This window comes from Ruditapes philippinarum, unplaced genomic scaffold (assembly GCF_026571515.1).
Source record: "Ruditapes philippinarum isolate M1 unplaced genomic scaffold, ASM2657151v2 ctg19169_1_1_1_1, whole genome shotgun sequence".
Classification (NCBI taxonomy): Eukaryota; Metazoa; Mollusca; class Bivalvia; order Venerida; family Veneridae; genus Ruditapes; species Ruditapes philippinarum.
The window spans coordinates 27,544-33,543 of NW_026863916.1; positions in this window are offsets into that span (position 1 = coordinate 27,544).

Genomic DNA, 6,000 nt, shown 5'->3' on the forward strand with positions numbered 1-6,000 from the left:
CTGTGCACATAGTCAAAATGTCATTGCTGTACATCAAAGGACAAGAACGTAGGTCACTGTCCCCTTGGGCAAGGCATAATTTTTACCCAAAGGTTTAATAACAATCTTGATACAGGTCCACCAAACAACATTTCAAGTCAAATATCTAAGCTATAGCTTTCTCCCATTCAGAAAACATTTGTTTTATTTTCTGCTTTTACTACGTGTACATAATGAGAATCACTGCCCCAGGGCAGGGCCAATTTTTGACATTTGAACAACTTTGGTAGAGGACCTATAGATGATATTATATATCAAACATCAAAGTTCTATGCCTTGAACCTTCAGACAAATTTTTTTTTCACTATATGTACATAATGAAAATCAATGACCCCCGGGGCGGAACAAATTTTGACCCCAGGGCTATAATTTGAACAATCTTGCTAGAGGTTGACTACACAATGTTTCATGCAAAATATCTTAACTCTATCCTTTGTAAATTTTGAGAAGATGATTTTTTAAGTTTTAACTATAAACATATAAGATAAACTATGGCTCCCATGGGCGGGGGCTAATTTTGACACGAGAGGCAAAAATTTTGAACAACTTTGGTTAGAGTACCTTGAGATGATATTATTTTAACAAATATTAAAGCTCTAAGCCTTGTACCTTCAGACAATAAGATTTTTTTATTTTTTACTATATGTATAATATATTATATTGAAATCAATGACCCCCAGGGAGGGGCAATTTTGACTCCAGGGCTATATTTGAACAATCTTGCTAGAGTTTTACAACACAATGTTTCATGCAAAATATCTAACCTCTAGCATTTGCCAATTGCTAGAAGAATTTTTTTTTAAGTTTTTACTATATACATATAGGAAAACCAATGACCCCTGGGGCAGGCCGATTTTAACCCCAAGCTATTATTTGAACAATCTGGGTAGAGGTCTACCAGACAATGCCTTATGCAAAATATCTAAGCTCTAGGCCTCTTGGTCTTTACAAGAAGGTGTTTTAAGTTTTAACTATATGTACATATAGCGAAATCAATGACCCCGGGGCGGGCCCGATTTTGACCCAAGGGCTATAATTTGAACAATCTTGGTAAGGGTCTACCAGATGATGCCTAATGCAAAATATCTAAGCTCTAGGCCCTTTTGGTTTTTACAAGAGGTAATTTAAGTTTTTACTATATGTACATAGTGAAAATCAATGACCCCCGGGGGCGGCCCATTTTTGACCCCAGGGCTATAATTTGAACAATCTTGTTAGAGGTCTACCTGACAATGCCTTATGCAAAATATCTAAGCTCCAGGCCTTTTGGGTCTTTACAAGAAGATTTTTTAAATTTATTCTTATAATTCCTTTTGGTTGCCTCGGCAACCAGATTTCTGCATATAATAAAATTCTTTGAACAACTTTAGAAGCCCTTCACCCAAGTAACAATCCTGCCAAGTTTGGTTGAAATTCGACTAGTGGTTTTTCACAAGAAGATTTTTTAAGTTCACTATATAATCTATATAACACACACACAAACACACACACAAACACACAGGTGAATCGCTATATGCCACCGTATCGCAGATGCTGCGGTAGCATAAAAACATTCCAGCCAATAAGGTAATTTTCCTGGCTGCAACAATCTGATCTTAAACACGCAATATAATTTGCAGTCCAAGTAATATTCTCATGAACAATATTTTTTCGTATGAAAACAAACAAAAATCACACATGGAATTAAAGGAAAATATATGCCTAAGGTCACTTTTTATATGAGTTATAATGTTCTGTTAAAGGTGCATAATGACCTGTTAGAAGTGATAATACTTACATACTCTTTATTCTATTAATTTAAACTTCATATGAAAATATTTCTTATGAAATATCCCATCTAATGGTTTTCTTGGTCACTATAACTAACTAGGACCAATTTCAGATTAGAATTATGGTACACTAAAGTAAATATAGTGTGGTAAGATAATATATATAACAGGTATACACAATACAGAACAATGGTTAATGCCATTTTCATTTAATAACGAGTAGCTTAATTGCTCTTAATGACTTGAAGGATTTGCCATCATGATACAAATATTCACTTTAAGAGATGAACATATTAACAAATAAGATTTATACTGATACTCTATTACACCATAAAAATTTATTCCACTTTAACTGTCTATAGCAACGATAATAATAGACAGAGTACATGTATTAAAATAATTACTCGCTTATTTTTAAAAAGAGTGGAACTTAAACATAAAATATTTGTATAAAATCTACTGTTATTCAAATTAAAGACCAGGGTGTCGTTTTATCAACAAAGACGGTCGTTACTGCAATCTTATCTTACGACCGGGCTTACGATTTCCACAATACCGTTTTATGAACACGGTCGTACGCCCTCAGTCGCAGCTAAGACCATTTCCGGTCGTTCGACTGTATAAACAGTTACCATACAGTCGAAATTACGTTTCCGTGTCACGTGATTTCCCGCGCACCTGTCAATGTATACACGACTGCATAAACAGAATATGGTGTATACCTCGTCGAAGTAGCTGCAAAACATGGAAGATGAGTAAAAAGGAAATTTTAATACGTTTTTGTTTCCAAATTAACTCAATAATGTACAAAAAAAACGAAAAAAAAACGATAAGTCTTTTTGAGTTTGAATGCCATGTCCTTTCTAATAGAAGATTTAAAAAAAATAAAAACAAATAGATATTATTTGCGGATCAAAATACAGAGATGCATCTAAAAAGAGGACATAATATATATCCGTCTACAAAACGATGTCAAAATTTTTAAATGCCTTCTGCGTGTTAGACACATTACTTCTGAAAAAAACTTTAGCGTCATTTTGATCATCCTTAAAAACGGCAAAGGATACAATTAAATATCACCAATGACTATGTAAATATATCCCTTACATTACTTACTTCAGATCGTTAAGAATAATCTTAATTAAAGTCAAAGAACGTGATAGTATTCATCATTATGATCTGTCAACGTTATAGTATCTTGTAAAAGCAAAAGGCTTCCAAAGCAAAGCTTCTGTTTTAAGATTTGTTTTACTTTGAACAAAGCGCTGTTGATGCTTGAATACAGAGACATCCACCAAAGTTCACCTGCCTGTGCGTTCATGACATTGAATAAGTTACAGTTGGCACAGCTTGAAAAAACAAAATGAACAGGGCTCTGAGGTAAAATGCTAAACAACATCTGCAAACATTAGAAAGGTCTTTCTTAGCAGTTTCAGCTCAGATTAAAGAAAAGTTTAAAACAATACTGGGACCCTTCATATTGACTTAAATAATCGGTTTACCGGACAAAATCTATTTCTGCCGGATAGTTCTTTATCTTTTGCTCCAATTAAAAAATCATCAGGTCTGAATCGTACACAATGTTTCTGTTTCAAAGTAAATAACATCAAAACCACTCTCAGGTAAATATTGTAGATTCAGTTTTTTATTTACTATCATGCCCTTTTGTTAACTAGAAATTTCATGGCCTGGTCATGCGGGGTAATAATCTGTTCTGCGCATAGGCCCTTAATGGTTATTTAAGATAAATTTCACTTTTAATTTTTCTCAACATTATCTCAGGAGATAATCGTAACAGATTGTAATGTTAAAATGTAATTTTAATATTATTTCAACAGTATCTCGTTGTTGTCTTTTACAAAGAAATGCAAATTAAAAACATAATTATAAGGAAACAGGTTACGCCCAGGGGGAGGAAACTCTACATGAAATGTAAATAAAAATAGATTTCTGGCTTTTGTAACATGCTACATGATGACCAAAAGGGAACTTTATAACCAAGAACAGAATTCCATTTGAATATCAAAATGTTTCATACGTTTAAGGATCATGAAGACTAAATACGTTAATTGAGTTAATAGTGTTAATTTCAATTACACCCAAAATATTGGCCTCTTCGTAACAAGCATGGCTGCCTGGGTTCTTCAACTATCTTAACCTTGACATTCAAAAGTCGAATTTTCACTGCTGATTATTTAAAGATAAATTTAAATTCACGACCTCAAAAGATTTTGAAACACAATGCCCGGCAAATTGAGCTGTCTACACGATTTTTCTCTTATAATGCCCTACTTTAAAGACACATTACTACGGTCAAATTTACAATTTTATGTCCGATAAAGTATTGTTTACGTGTTATAAAAACCCAAAATTATTTGGGTAAAATTCCATTCTTTTTTTTTATTTAAAAAAAATACAGCGAAAAAACATAGTTTGTCCGGTGTCGCGTAATAATCACACGGGCGTAATTTTACCACGGTTTACACATGTTTTTTTAAAACTTGCCTGTTACTTTGTTTACAAACAAAGCGCTGTGAAATTTGGTATAAATCTTCAGCATAGAAAATTATTTCGGTGCATGTATTTGAATAGTCTGACAGTATTTATTTTCTCCAGAATATATGCGTGAAATTGAGCTAAATCGCCAAATGTTGCATCTTTCGTAGGGCATTTTTGAAAAAACCTGCAAGGTTCTAAATTAGTATTAATTCATGAAAATATAATGCTTTTTAAAACTTTGTCAGGGGTGTTAAACTTTGTTTCTTGTCCATTGTTTTTATTTCTAAATTGGCTAGAACTAAATCTTAAGCTGTAGTTGAAAATGGCCAATTCTCCGAAAACTAGGTCAAATTACCCGAAAATTTTCGCCAGAAAGGTACTATAAATTTAAAACTTGTCATTCATTACCATACACATTTATTTTTAAGAATAAAGGTCTAATAACTTGTCATATTGGATTTTAATATTCACAATTCAATGATTGTTGTTTAATCAACAAACCCATAAATATAAATAACACGATTTAAAGCGGTTTGTATCATTCGGCCGTTTTTCAAAATGGCGGATAAATTCTGTTAAAATGTGATCTATATACATGTAGTTTCTTTTAACTGATTACGTACGTATGCGTCATTATATTGCATTAACTTTGATATCAAAATGGTAACAAAACGTTTTCCCAACTCAACAAATCATTTAGACAAAAATGACAATTCAAATTTACAAAAGAACTCCACAGCTTCACTCCTTTTAAGTGAGCTGCTATTTTGCCAATTGAGGATCACTAAATTAACTATGGTGTCTGATTTGTGCCATTTCGTTATTTTGGTTGGTTGTTGTCGTTACAAGTAGCAAAACCTTGAAGAGAGACAGAATGAGAAACATATATAACAATTTATTTTGTCACACACCTTTTTACCTTTTTCAGTATTTTGTGAATATAAGCCCTTTAACCACAATAACACAAAAAATTAAAATGATGAGAGGGGACACATTTTTTCCCATGTGTCACAGGGTGAGATAAATGTGCAGCCTGACTGGAACTCGAACCCGGGACGCTAAAGAGTGAACAGTTCTGAACTGTGACATACTCCCCTGCTATATTGAAATTCTTCCTCGAATTTCACAGTGTTACAGAGAAATGTAAATTAAATTCTGAGCTAATAATTATTCAGTCACGATCCCCCGTTGGGCGCAAAGTGTCACCTCGGAATACCATACCGCTGCTCTATCGACATAGCTATCTGGCCGCTTACACATCATTTCCCCTAAGTAGTGAACAGTTCTGTCCCCTGCTATACTGAAATTCATCCTTGAATTTCACAGAGTTACAGAGAAATGTAATATAAACTCTGAGCTATATTCAGTCACGGTTCCCCGTTTGGCGCCAAGTGTCACAGGCTGAGAAAAATCTGCAGCCTGCATGGAACTCGAACCCGGGAACCCTCCAGAATTACCAGTACCATGGCTATATCGGCTTAGCTATCCGGTCGCTTACACATCATCTCCGCTAAATAGTGAACAGTTCTGAACCATGACACACTCCCCTGCTATATTGAAATTCATCCTCAGATTCCACAGAGTTACAGAGAAATGTAAGTTAAACTCTGAGCTATATTCAGTCACGGTCCCCCGTTGGGCGCCAAGTGTCTCAGGGTGAGAAAAATGTGCAGCCTGACCGGAACTCGAAACC